The sequence below is a fragment of the Pinus tabuliformis genome, chromosome 5_1 (genome assembly GCF_031772625.1).
Source record: "Pinus tabuliformis cultivar Carrire ecotype Pingquan chromosome 5_1, CPIR1, whole genome shotgun sequence".
Taxonomy (NCBI): Eukaryota; Viridiplantae; Streptophyta; class Pinopsida; order Pinales; family Pinaceae; genus Pinus; species Pinus tabuliformis.
Genome location: NC_142305.1, coordinates 698859140 through 698873654, shown reverse-complemented (window position 1 = coordinate 698873654; position 14515 = coordinate 698859140).

The following is a 14515-nucleotide window of genomic DNA, read 5'->3' as shown; positions in this document are numbered from 1 at the left end:
TCTCTCTACCTTCCATTCTGTGTCTATCTACCTCCTGCTCTCCTTCTCTCTCTTCCCTTCCTTCTCTCCCACGTCTCAGTCTTTCTGCCTCACCTTAACTTTCTCTGTCTTTCTCTTCTTTCCTCTCTCCCCCTGCCATCTATATTTATACCTCCCTCCATCTCTCCTTATTTGTCTCTCTATCTCATTCCCCTAAACGTATGTCACGCTCTCTCTCTCCCCATATCTATCTATCTATCCATATATCCCTCCCTCTTCCTTACCATCTCTATCTCTTCCCCCCCCCTCCCGTTGTCCATCTATATCTCTATATTCCATCTATCCCTCTTCCTCCCTCCCTCTATTTGCCTCTCTTTTCTACCCTGTCCCCTGCCCCATCTATATCTCTATCTCCCATTACTCATTCTCACCCCAAAAACACACACACTCTCTCTCTCTCCCTCCCTCTCTCCCTTGCCACTCACTCTCCACCTTTCCCTCTCTGTCTTTCTTCCCTTTCCAACTCCATCTCTTTCTCCCCCTCTCCCTCTCCTCTCTCTCAAGTCCTCTCTCTTTTTCCTTCCTCTCTCTCCCCTTCTCTCCCACCTCCCTCTATCTCTCCCCACATCATACACACACTCTCTCTCCACCCTCCAACTCTGTCACAATCTCCCTCCCTCTCTCCTTCTCTCTCTCCCCCTCTCTCCCCCCTCCATATCTATGTCTCCTTGTCTCTCACTTCCCCTTCTTTCCCTATCTTTATCCTCTCCTTTTCTCTCGCTTCCCTCGTCTCCCCTCTCCCTCATTCCATCTTCATCTCTCTCTTATCACTCTCTCTCTTTCCCCCTCCAAATCCATCTCTCTTCCTCCCTCTCTCACCCTCCTCTCTCTCTTCCTTTCTCTCTCTCACTATGTCTCCCACACTCTATTCCCCCTTCCATCTCACTCTCTTTCTTAAATATCATCCCATTGTATTGTATTTAAGAAAGTATCTAAATTAATTAAAAACATAATTGGTTGTAAAATATTAAACCTATATTTTGGATCAATCATGTTAAAGAAAATACAATAATAAAAAATTAAAAGAATCACGCACTATATTTCCTCTATCATTGTTAATCACTTTGCTTTCTCACTTCGCTTGGATCCTTGGTTAAGATGCATCTATCCTAGTTCATTATAATATTATTTATATTATATAAATTTCACATATGTATATATAAAAGTATTCTCATTTTTTAATTTATTAAAACCTCCATTTAATCTCTATGAAAGTATTGTTAGTAGTAGTGAGGATGGAGGGTTTAGATATACCTCAGAAGTATTTATAACGATTTTTCTCTTAGATTTAATTTAAAAATGCTATAAAATTAAATTAAAATAAAAAATTTGTAATTTTATTTTTATTTTTAAGTAAGTTATTGTTTTAAGACATGGTATTGTAACAATTAAAATCCTAGATCCATAACATAATAATCAAAAGTCTAGATGACCCATGGTATTGATAAACCATGGTAGTAGCCCATGGTATTATAATTTTCTTCCCTCCTCTCCCTCTCTATCTTAAAAGTTAATAATATCCATGGAAAATATTCATGATTAAAAATCTTGTCATATTGTAAATATTAAGTTTTTATCTATTTATTAATTAAATTTATAGATGGAACACATCTATATTAATTGTTACAAATATATTGATTACATAAAATATAATATTACAATATTATATGTTACCCAATATTTATAACCAGGCCACCTAATAAATAGTGGCCAGGGGTGGGGAGAAATATTGATTAAAATGTAATATTATTAAATTTTACATAATATTTTAGGTCACACCCCACCCTAAATATTACATTCTAGTCAATATTTCCCCTCACTCCTACAAATGTAATATTATTAAATTTTACATAATATTTTAGGTTACACCCCACCCTAAATATTACATTCTAGTCAATATTTCCCCTCACTCCTACTAATTTTATTGAGCGCCTTCCATTATATTGAGTTTACCTTCCTACAACTAGAAACCTGAAATTTACCTGATTACAGAAATCACACAACCACGAAATTTCTCTGGTTACCTAATTTTCTTTGTTACTCAATGAATAAGCTAATCAATCTCTTTTTAAATTGTATATATATCATTTTCAAAATTGAGTTTGTTAATATTAGCCAACAAATTGTTTTTATTTTTATTTTTTAATTTTTTTATTTTAAAGTAATGTTACACATATCTTCAACATATACAATATATATTAGCCGACACATTTTTTTTTTAATGTAACGTTACGTTATGTGACAACATCTCCGTCATATCTTTTTAATATTTTTTAATGTAACGTTAAGTTATGTGACAACATCTCTGTCATATCTTTTTAATATTTTTTAATGTAACGTTAAGTTATGTGACATCTCCCTCATATTTTTTTAATATTTTTTAATGTAACGTTACGTGACGTGACAACATCTCCCTCATATTTTTTTAATATTTTTTCCCTCATATTTTTTTAATATTCTTTAATGTAACGTTATGTTATATGACATCTCCCTCATATTTTCTAATATTTTTCAATGTAACGTTACGTTACGTGACATTATCTCCCTCATACTTTTTTAATATTTTTTAATGTAACGTTACGTTATGTGACAATATCTCCCTCATATACTGGGCTATAGAGCACCTCTCGGTGCAATAAACTATTATACAATAATATAAAATATATATAATATATCTTATATGGAATAACAAACCATGAAGAAGAAGAAATCACTGTAGATTTGGCTATAATTTTATTATAGCCACAATTTTCTCATGGAATGAAATCAATTAAAATAAATAATTCACGGCAATGGGTGAGTGTATTTGCCTAAAGCACGCAACAAATCTTTAGATTGACTTCTAATGTACATACAGACAACATTTATGTTGCACAGTTAAAAAGAGGAATCTAGTTGTAGCGGAACTTGCACGAACAACAATCACTCCTGCTCTAGCTTCACTAAATTTGTACTTGCACGGTCCAATGGATATGCTAACCCAACAATCAAAACATTTTCTAGACATTCCTATCCACCCAAAACTTTCGAAGTCATAGCTAGTTGAGAAGATATGATAACTGGCTAGACTCGATAAATGTGTAGGGTGGATATCTAATTTTCCCTATTCATTCTAGAAGTTTAATGAAAATGAAATCAGACATAGTTCAATAAGAGTTTACGATAATATGATCAACGCAAACACAACTGAACCACATGTAGTTACTTTCACTGAAAGCACTAATATGAGATAATTCATGCTAAAAGTTTGAGATGACTATATACCCGTTATCGATAAGAAAGTTTTTAATTGCAATACGAAGAGAAGCACCACCACGACTATGGACTCCAACTCCTGCAACAACAAAATATACAAAGAGATGAACTTATGTGTAAGGAACATAACCATTTAACAATTAGAGCACAAAACAACAAACATATACTATTTGAAACTATATTTTTCTGTGAGAGGAATCTACTATCCATAATGAGATGAGAAGTCACATCATACTAGACAACAAACTGAATAAGAAATCAAAATTCATGGATATAATTGTTTTTCCCTTACATATTTCCAATATAAGGACTTGTCCAATTGCTCTATTTTTTCCCTTGTGATAATATCTTGTAAATAGAGCAAAAAATAGAAAAACATTTACTGTTTGAAATTGTACTTTTGCTGAGATAGGAATCTGCTATCCATAATCATATGATGCCCATCACTAGATTAGACTTAGTCACATCATATTTGCAATAGACCGAACAAGAAATCACATTTTCATGGATATAATTATTTTTCCCTTACATATTTCCAATATAAGAACTTATCCAATTGCTCTATATTTTCCCTTGTGGCAATATCTAGCGAATAGAGCAGAAAACAACAAAACATATATTGTTTGAAATTGTATTTTTGCTAAGATAGGAATCTATTATCCATAATCAGATGATGGCCATTACTAAATTGGACTAAGTCACATCATATTGGACAACTGACATAACAAGAAATCACATTTTCATTGATTCAATTGTTCTTCCCTTGCATATTTCCAATATAAGGACTTATCCAATTGCTCTATATTTCCCTTGTGACAAAATCTTGCAAATATAGCAGAAAACAACAAAACATAGTGTTTGAAGTTGTATATTTGCTGAGATAGGAATCTAATATCCATAATCAGATGATGCCCATCACTAGGTTAGAGTCAGTCATGTCAAATTTGACAACAAACAAAACAAGAAATCACATTTTCATTAATATAATTGTTTTTTTTGCTTTTGGAAAATTTTCAAATTGAAGGCTTGTATACCCTACTTGTCTTGGAAATGCAATGTACACTACGAGTGGTGGTGCAATTGATAATTGTAGTCCACTCACTCTATAAGAAGAGGATGCATCGCAGTGATGGTGTAATTGATAGTTGTAGTCCACTCACTGTACAAGAAGAGGATGCATAAATTTTTACATTATATACTATAATTTTGAGAACAATATATATTTTATTCCTATTTAACCTTATCTTTTTATGAGTATCTCTTAGTACCACTATTTCAAATTGACTATCCACCTCTCATTGCTTAGAATGGATTGAAGGTGAAAACGAAAAGGCAGGTAGCACTACCAATGGACCTTGCTCCTACCTGTTGAGACAACAACTCATATTTCATCACAATACCAAAACATTAAAGAGGTAAAGGGATCAACTACATTTGAAACTATGGACTCTGACACTCGATATAGAATCAGGAAAATGGAAGCTGGGGCTTTAATGACTAGCTCTGGTTCAACTGATTAAGTTGGTTTATGATTTATGTGCGAGATATTCTCCTTCGTTCTCTTTGTCTAGGCTTGCATTCCTGGTTAACTCAAAGACCTTATAAAAACCTAAGGAATAAAGCAATTGCAATATAAAAAACACTCAACATCGCTTGTTGTAGAAACCCAGGGATGTTAGTGTCTTCAAACCTGAAGTTAACGCAAGAAGGACTTTCTAGCAAAAGAAGAAAACGAATAGGAGCAGGAGTGATGAGAAATAGCCACATGTCAACTTTGAATAGGTGCTAGGAGGACGAAATTGACAGCCTTTTTGTAGAAATTATCACTATATATTAAACTGATTATGCAATGTACTAAAGCAAAATACTTAATCTACTTCTACAATCAAACTTGCGGAAGCTTAATCGATTTTGAGCAAGATCAAACAAAAAACATATAACAGAGAAGAAGAATCAATAACACATGAAACACAGAAGAATACTCTGGGGAAAGCCTTAGCTAAAAACCTCGCTATCTGTATTATCATACAAGTGGAAATATCTCAAGATTACACAAATCTTTTGCTCTCAAGCTATCCAGCTCTCAGTACAATCCCTCACTACTGCTCATAGACAGAATAGACAACACATATTCCTTCTCCTCTATCCTCCAAGCCTCCTAATTCCTTGGGTTGTTTCTCCTGGGTGATCTAGCTATAACCTGTGTGATTCTCACCTCACACACTGCTCTGACCTCTGTAGAAACTGTGCGATCCTCAAGGAATGAATTCCTTCTGCATGCAAGAGATATTCTCATAGGAATATTCTTGCAACTGATAGTACATTGTCCCTGCCTTTAAACTCAACTGGGACTTTGTCTAAACTAACATGCATGAGTTATTTATGAGAGAATATTCAGTTATGTGGAGAACACTAGTTGCATGCATGCATGCATTAACTGATTGAACTCACAACCAGTTCCATAAACTGTTTGGAACTAATCTAAGTAGAATTAACTCAGTTAACTGAGCTAACTAATTACAACTCATATACAACTCATCCTTATCTCCTTAATTAAGGGATAACTTCCTCAATCAAAGGGATAACTGTTGCATGTCTTCACAAAGACTTCATGTTTGAATTTCTCCAACTAATTAACTCAAGATGAATTAATTAATTATTTTTCAAATAGTTAGTGATACTAAATTCAAATTTTAATTCTCAATTTTAATTCAAGGACAAATTAAAATTGGAATATATCCCGAAATGCTATCTATAGCAATGCTATTTTTAGAATTTATATTTTTAGCATTTCTTGTTGCTATTTTCAACACTCCCTCTCAACAAGAAAGGGATTATCTACCACTATGATCCTGTCTCTATGGAAATCGAATTTAAACTTTGATTCATGACTTTTAGCGTCTTGTTCCTCGGTTGAAATATACTACAACAACATGGTCCTCCTCGCCACACACTATCTGAGATGATGATACTGAATGTCAATGTGCTTGGACTTGTCTTGAAATACTGGATTCTCAGAGAGTTTGATACAACTTTGATTATCACAATAGATCACAGTTGGATCCATCCTTTGATCAAATAAACCAACTAGAATTTTCCGCATCTAAATGGCCTCACATGCTACTTGACTTGCAGCCATGTATTCAGCCTCTGCTGAGCTGAATGCAACTAACCTCTGTTTCCTGCTATACCAAGAAACTGTAGCTAAACTAAGGTTGAAAATTCCTCCTGATGTGCTCTTCCAATCTAATGGACTCCCTACCCAATATGCATCTGTGAAGCCCTGTAGCTTCACTCCCTCTGTCCATTTGTACCATAATCCATACTTAGATGTGCCTTTGAGGTATCTCAAAACATGCTTATTTGCCTTCCAAAACAACTTAGTAGGCTGAACCATAGCTTGAATCAGTTGGTTCACCGCATAGTACAAATTTGGTCATGTGTTCACTAAGTACATCAGTGAACCCACAAGCTACCTGTACACAATAGCTTCTTCTACTTCTCCTAAAGTAGCATCCTCCTTCCTCTAGTTACCTGCTAAAGGAGTCTGCATGGGCTTGCACTTCTCCATGTGGAATATCTTGTGTATCTCATTGGCATACTTGCCTTGAGACACAAACACTTCCCCATCCTTCTGCCACACTTCCATGCCTAAAAAGTAGTGCATGAGACCCATGTATTTCATCTCAAACTCTCTTGCAAGGTCCTCCTTGCAAGACATGATCAACTGATCATCACCTGTCAATATCAGATCATCAACATAAACAACAGTGATCAATTGCTTACCTTCCGCCATGATGTGGTACAAGTTCGCATTCGCTTCACTCTTTGTGAAGCCCAACCCGGTGAAATAGTTGTTGATCCTGGTGTACAAAGCACGAGGTGCTTGCTTCAACCCATACAAAGCTCCCTTGAGTCGGTACACATGCGACTCACGATCGAAGGTCTCAAAACCTTTTGGCTGCTCTATGTACACCTCTTCTTCAATCTTGCCATTGAGGAATGTCGTCTTCACATCCATCTGATGGATCTTCCAACCCATCTGTGCTGATAGTGCCAACGTCGATCTGATAGATGAGTACCTTGCTACAGGAGCAAAAGTCTCATCATAGTCGATTCCCTCGACCTGTGAGAAACCACGGGCAACAAACCTTGCCTTATGTTTCTCCACACTACCATCAACAGCTTACTTTACCTTGTAAACCCAACAGGAACTCACAACTAACTTGTTCTCTGGTCTTGGAACCACATCCCAAACACTGTTCTTTACTATGGAGTCATACTCCTCCACCATAGCATCAACCCAAATTGGCTGCTGCACTACATCCTCATAGGAAGATGGCTCAGTCTCAACACATTCCCTAACAAGGGCCATGTATCCAGTGTACCTATCAGGTGACCTCCTCTATTTGCACTGAGAATATGGTTCTCCCACATTCTCTCTCACATCTGACAATAATCTATCAACTTCTCTCATGCGCTTCCACTCATGGAACCTTTGCATGCGGCTGCTCCACATCAGTCTGAGGCTCCTCCTCCTTAGGAACCAAAAGTTCCTCCATAACCTGTAGTTGGAGCTCCCTCTCAAGGGAAACTTGCATGGCCTTCTTCTCATCAAACTTAAGATCTCTGCGAACCACTGTCTTCTAACTGGTAGGCAAATACACCCGATAGTTGTGGGGTTTATCAGTGTACCCCACAAGTATCCCCAACTCTGCTATTGGCTCTAGTTTCTTCCGGTCATCCTTGGTCACATGGCAATAAATCGATGAGCCAAAGATCTTGAAGTGACCCACATCTGGTCTCTTCCCGGAGAAAGCTTCCTCTGGTGTCTTCATCCCAAGTTTGCAATGCGGGTTTCTATTCTGCAAATAGACCGTTGTGTTGCATGCTTCAGCCCACAAATGAAGTGGTAGGCCTTGGTCATGTAGCATCGCCTGCGCTACCCCCACAATCGTTATGTTCTTCCTCTCGGCCACCCCATTCTGCTGTGGGTTATGAGGTGCTGTCAACTCCAGTTTAATTCCTTCTGCTGCACAGAAGTCCTTAAACTCTTGAGAGACATCCTCTCCACCATTGTCACTTCTCAAGGCCCTGAGCTTCTTCCCTGATTCTTTCTCAACCAAAGCTTTGAACTCACAAAACTTTGAGAACTTTTTATCCTTCTTCTGCATGAAACAGATCCAGCATTTATGAGAAAAATCATCAATGAAAATCACATAATACCTTTGTTTAGCGGTGGAGGCTATCAAGAATGGTCCACACAAATCTATATGAACTCGCTCTAAGATTGCTTCAACTTGACTGTCTCGATCATGAAAGGAAGATTTTTCATACTTACCCAAGGTACAACCTTTGCATGTGTCCACTTGCTCAAGTTCACCTTTGGGAAGTCCGATAGAGATCTGCTGCATTATCTTCAAGGCCCCATGATGCAAGTGGCCTAACCGTCTATGCCATAACTCACCAATATCTTGGCTTTACACCAAAATTGCTTTGGAACTTAATGTAGAACAGTCATCTACCTCCAGCTTGTAGATATTCTTCACTCGAATCCCAATCCTCTTGGTTTGACTTGTGGCTATGTGTCTCAGGAACGCCTTTCCTTTACTGAAGACTACATCATAGCCTTTTTTTTTCCAGCATCGCAACTGATACCAAGTTTTTCTTCAGTCCAGGTGCATACTTTACATCAATCAGGGTGAGAGGAGCTCCATGCTCCCTCTGAAACACAACCATACCTTCACCTGAAACACGGTACTTTCCATCATCGCCCATCTCTATGTGCATCTTGAGGTCTTTCTCCTCCAAGGTATTGAATAAACTCTTATCGCTGATCATGTGGAATGAGGCTCCATTATCTAGGTACCAAACACAAACCACCATCGATGAAACCATGCATGCAATGAGGGTAAAATCCAATTCAAACTGTGAGGCCAGTGCCTCACCTTCTGATCCTTTCGAGGATCCCTTCTTGGATTTCTTCAATGGAAAATTAGTTGCATAATGGCTCACCTCATGACAATTAAAGCATCTCACTTTAGATTTGTCAATCTTCTTCCCACCATGGGAAGAACTCGATTTGGAATGGGAAGCCTTCCCTTTCCCTTTCCTCCCCTTACTTGCTAAGGCTAGATTTACTTCCCAATCTAGAAGTTTCTCTCTTCCATTCTCCAAGTCCTGGTATCTATGCCAGCTCTTATGAAGACCAAGGAGAGAAAGACTCACCATATCATCATCAACTGTCATTATTCCTACACTTCCAAGCTCATCTCTGTAGGTGGTGAGCTTGTTCAGATATGTAGAAATTGTGTCGTCCTTTTCACACTTGATTTTCCGAAGCTTGTCCTTCAGCGCCAGTTCCTTTGGTCGTTGTTGTTCTGATATAGGTCCTTCAATGTCTTCCACATTGAAAACAGAGTCTTCTTCCCATGGAGACCCGAGACAATATGGTCTCGAAATCCCTCCAGAAGAATCCTCCTCACTCTCGCCACACATTTCTTCCATTCCGCCAATTCTTGGGCATTAGCTGCTGGTGGCTTGGGGACTTCTTGATCAATGAAGTCCTTCAAACCATTGTCCTCTAATACCGCTTCCATGCAATCCTTCCATGCTATGTAATTCGAGCTGCCATCCAGGGCATACTCGAGTCTCAAGCCATTGAATGCCATTGGTGAACTTTAAGATGTGATAAGAAATCGATTTTGTACCTGCAATCAAGAACTTCAAACTTTGAACTTTTCCCTTCTTTGTATACTATTCTCCGCTTTGATAACCTTTGCTCCAATACCATGTAGAAATTCTCATTGTAGATTAAACTGATTATGCAATGTACTAAAGAAAAATACCTAATCTACTTCTACAATCAAACTTGCAGAAGCTTAATTGATTTTGAACAAGATCAAATAGAACACATATAATAGAGAAGAAGAATCAATCACACATGAAACAAAGAAGAATACTCTGGGGAAAGCCTCAACTAAAAACCCCGCTATCTGTATTATCATACAAGTGGAAATATCTTAGGATTACACAAAGCTTTTGCTCTCAAGCTATCCAGCTCTCAATACAATCCCTACAGAATAGACAACACATATGCCTTCTCCTATGTCCTCCAAGCCTCCTATTTCCTTGCGTTATTTCTCCTGGGTGATCCAGTTGTAACCTGTGTGATTCTCACCTCACACACTGCTCTAATCTCTGTAGAAACTGCGCAATCCTCAAGGAATGAATTCCTTCTGCATGTAAGAGATATTGTCATAGGAATATTCTTGCAACTGATGGTACATTGTCCCTGCCTTTAATCTCAACTGGGTCTTTGTCTGAATGACATGCATGAGTTATTTATGAGAGAATATTCAGTTATCTGGAGAACACTAGTTGCATGCATGCATGCATTAACTGATTGAACTCACAATCAGTTCCACAAACTGTTTGGAACTAATCTAACTAGACTTAACTCAGTTAACTAAGCTACCTAATTACAACTCATCCTTATCTCCTTGATTAAGGGATAACTTCCTCAATCAAAGGGATAATTGTTGCATGTCTTCACAAAGACTTCTTGTTTGAATTTCTCCAACTAATTAACTCAAGATGAATTAATTAATTATTTTTCAAACAACAGGTGAGACTAAATTCGAATTCTAATTTTCAATTTTAATTCAAGGACAAATTAAAATTGGAATGTATCATGAAATGCTATCTATACCAATGCTATTTTTAGAATTTCTATTTTTAGCATTTCTTGTTCCTATTTTCAACACTCTTATTGGTTGTGGTGAATGGTGTCTACTCACCCCAAGCCCACAGAGTAAACGGCTTCAACATAAAAATATATAAAAATAATTTAATTACAACAAATTAATTAAATTTAATTAGAATGTGTTAAAGAGAATGTTATTATTATCCTCTAATCAATTAAATTTTGCTTGAAAACTAATTAATTGAATTTAGCTTAATTTCTCCTCATTATAATCAATTGAATTTAGCTTGGAACTAATCAATTGAATTTAACTTGAGAACTAATCAATTGAATTTTGAAATTAGCTTGAGAACCATTGAGGAGGGTTTAATCAATTGAATTTAGCTAAAGAACCAGTGAAGGGGGTTTAAACCTTACACATGTGACGCATTGAGGGGCGAGAGGAAATTGTGTTTCTACTTTTAATTTGAGGACGAAGGGTTTACCAATAGGGTTGGGTCGTTGGCCAAGTTTACACCCAAGGGTTTTCTTTACACGCGTTAGTGAAGGAAGCGAGTGGAGGATTTACTTACATGTAGTGATGCATGGATGGAGAAATGCATGGCCACAGAGGGTGGTCGAGCTCAAAAATAGGGAAATTTAAGCTCATAGGTCTGCCCTTTTATTTAGGCGTGACTAACTATGTTACATTTGGGTGGTTGTGGCATGGTCTAATTATGTGTCATTTTTGTTTTTTTGGGTTAGAATTCCGTCATTTAAAATAATTCTAATAATGCCACTTTTTGTTGTTTAAAAAATGATTTTGAATGGTATAAAAATGAATTCAAATCATGTAGATGATAGAGCTCAAACTTACTATTCAGTGGTTTGAAAAAGAATTGGGGCAATCAGATCAGATGATATAGAGGGCACTCAGATCATTCAGTGTTTTGAAAACCCTTGAGGCACTCAAATTAGATCATGTAGATGGCACTCAAAAACCCTTGGGGTACTCTGATTAGATCATGTAGAAGGCACTCAGATAATATAGATGATAAAGCTCAAACTCACCATTCATTGTTCTCAAAAACCTTTGGGGCACTCAGATCATGTTGATGATAGAGCTCAAACTTACCATTCAGTGTTCTGAAAAACCTTTGGGGCACTCAGATCATGTAGATGATAGAGCTCAAACTTACCATTCAGTGTTTTCAAAAACCCTTGAAGTACCTAGATCATGTATATAACTAAGCTAAACTTATCATTCCAAAAAATTTAAACAAAATCATCTAAAAAAAAAAACTAATCAAACCTCAATTTTTTTCGATTAAATTCATAGTGAAGATCAAAATTGTCTTTAGATTCAGATTCAATATTAGATTTGTTTGTGAAGTTCAACAAACTTGAAATGAATTTCTAATCTGAAGATTCAAGTTAAACAAAACCGAACTTCGAACCTAAAGATTCAAGTTCAAAAAAACCATGTGAATGAGATTTTGATATAATATGAATGGACAAATTCTTTAAACCGCATCAACACAGTCATACATCTGAGTTTTATGATGCAAGTTCTATGTATGGAGTGATGTCCACAAGCTTTTTTTCCAACTATGAATCATCCTAAATCATTGAACATTTAATCAAAGCTCCAAATCGATGGTACTCTAGCAATCGGAACTATGATTTTCCATATCACCTGATTCCAACAACCAGAGGACGTTTTTTCCATGAGATGAGATACAGCTCCAAAGAAATGTTCATATTAGCACCTATTGACCAACTTACCTAAGTGTCTGTGACGTTTCATACATTTAGGGCTAGGGACAAATCCTAAGAAAATATGGCAAAACCTTAGTCTTGATGTCTTAGTTGAAATATTGCGTCCATGTGGTCTGCCCCATTTGACGTCTTCGCTGAAGGATTGCTTCCATGTGGTCCTTCCCATTTAAGGATGATGAGGTTGGATGCAAGTCTAGCATATCACCCCTCAGACCTATTAATCCAGTCCACTCTGCAGTGCAACCCATGGCGCCATTTTCTCAAACCATTTCTAATCAAAATTACTAATAATTAAACTACTCAGGTATGACTCCCTATAGGTAATAGTCACTTTAGACTATTTTAAGATTCATCAATTTCCAGAAAATAAAATTAGCTTCTTTGAAATTGACAAGATTGAATTTTATGCACATATTGCAAACCCCAATATTTGGCAGGCAGAACATAGGTGTTAAATAAACGCGATGCATCTACTCCCAGTTATTCACTCCTAGCACAATTTATCCATTGCTTGCTCTCACCTCCAAAATAATTAAGTAGAATTGGTTGTCAAAACAGAAAAGACATGGAATGAATGCACAAAATGTCAAGTGAACATGGCAATTACATAACGAATGAATCAAGGATTCGAACCCCTTTTGATTCAAGTTTTCATATTACATAGTATACATCGAAGAAGGGGCACGGAGCCGATATAAAACCCTAGCGGCCAGCCTGATTAAGATCAGCCTTGTTCACAATAAATAACGATGTCCAAAGGGTCCCCAGATAAATAAAATAGTGATGTCATTAAAATTTCTTACGGGCATTGGAGATTCGAAGCTTGACCAAAATTGGTCGGCCCTTTCTAGAGCCACCATAGGAGGAGCAAGGCTTCATACTGGTATGGCCACATGTAGCATAGCCCTCGTCGCTATCAGACTAGCGCTTGCAGATACACGGAACCCTCCTGGAGCCATTATAGGTGGGGCATTGGGGCATGGGCATGGCCCCTCCTCCCATTATACTCTTCTTGTGATCTACGTCCTCCATAAGAGATTTGAGCATCCATGCTCCAATTATCATTCTTATCCCTGATGCCACCTACGATGCCATTACAGCTAGAGACATGGTGCTTCTTCCACACTTCTCTGCCTCTCTAACCCTAAATAAATGCTTCTCGTTCCTCGGAAACAATCACCGAATGTAATAATAATAACCCTGAAATTCGTTCATAAATGTCTGCTAGGAAGATGGTACCCACAATGGATTCATTGATCACGGACTGAAACTCGCCCAAACTTCTACAAAACTTGCCCAAATGTGTCAAAATATAATTACTTTGAATGGCGCAAATAAAATGCTCAGATTAGGTGGGGTGAACAATGTTTGCCCACCCAATCTCACAAAGAAAATGCCTTTCAGCCTAATTACAATTTTTTTGGAGTTGTTTATCGAGGGGACTTTTTTTTAGAGAATTCCGTAAGTTTTTATTGAAAAATATTAAACTTTTAGCGTTTTAATTATAATTTTAATAATAGAAATAGATTTAGCATCATCAAAAACTTCTAGACACCTCAAGTTCCACAACTTAACAACAATAACTTAGCTTTAACCAAAAAATTGTCGGAAAAGTCATCCTTATCCGGGGCCAATATTAACTAGCAAACAAAACATGAATCCATATTAATAGAATCAAACACGCATTATTAAAAATTAAAAAAAAAAAAATTATTAAAATAAAATTTATTTTAAATTATTATTAATTATAACAATAAT